Here is a 395-nt window from a genome sequence, read left to right on the forward strand (position 1 = left end):
GAGAGAAAGAAAGAAAGAAAGAAAGAAAGAAAGAAAGAAAGAAAGAAAGAAAGAAAGAAAGAAAGAAAGAAAAAACAAAAAACACAAGGGGCCAGCAGGTGGCATGGTGGTTAAGTCACTGGATTCCCACATGGCTCACTGTGGTTTGAGTCTCAGACCTGGGTGCTTGCTTTCTCCCTTTCTCTCTCTCACTCTTGAATTGAAAAATAATAATTATTATTCATAAATAACTAAAATTGAAAAGATAAATCTTGAAAGAAAAGTAAAATAAACCTCAAAAGAAAAAAGAAGTCATAGAAAAGAAGATATGATTTGGAGAACTTTGGGATGGTAAGTGAGTGGCAAGTCACTGTGATGACTAGAGGGGAAAACTTGTGGGTGATGGGACCCTCAGG

Source organism: Tupaia chinensis, unplaced genomic scaffold (genome assembly GCF_000334495.1).
Source record: "Tupaia chinensis unplaced genomic scaffold, TupChi_1.0 Scaffold000477_1, whole genome shotgun sequence".
Taxonomy (NCBI): Eukaryota; Metazoa; Chordata; class Mammalia; order Scandentia; family Tupaiidae; genus Tupaia; species Tupaia belangeri.